Source organism: Eimeria mitis, genomic scaffold (genome assembly GCF_000499745.2).
Source record: "Eimeria mitis Houghton genomic scaffold, Emh_scaff1110, whole genome shotgun sequence".
NCBI lineage: Eukaryota > Apicomplexa > Conoidasida > Eucoccidiorida > Eimeriidae > Eimeria > Eimeria mitis.
In genome coordinates this window covers 11,449-11,752 of record NW_013567644.1, presented here as the reverse complement: position 1 = coordinate 11,752, position 304 = coordinate 11,449, and positions in this window count along the sequence as shown.

Sequence of the window (304 nt, the reverse complement as noted above, 5' to 3'; positions counted from 1 at the left end):
GCTCGTCGACCAGGAACCGCCAGAAGTTTATGTATGCAAACCCTAAACCCTAAACCCTAAACCCTAAACCGTAAACCCTTAAAATCTAGGGTTTAAAGTGTATAGGCCTCCTAGCAAACCCTCCAAACCCTAAACCACTAAATAGTAATAATAATATAAACCCTAAACCCTAAACCCTCAAACCCTAACCTTTATTGTCGTTGCGTGACCGAGGCAACAGAAACCCCGCATGTTTAGGGTTTAGGGTTTAGGGTTTAGGGTTTAGGGTTTTTGCTTGCTTCAGACGGACCTGCTGGAGTATGAA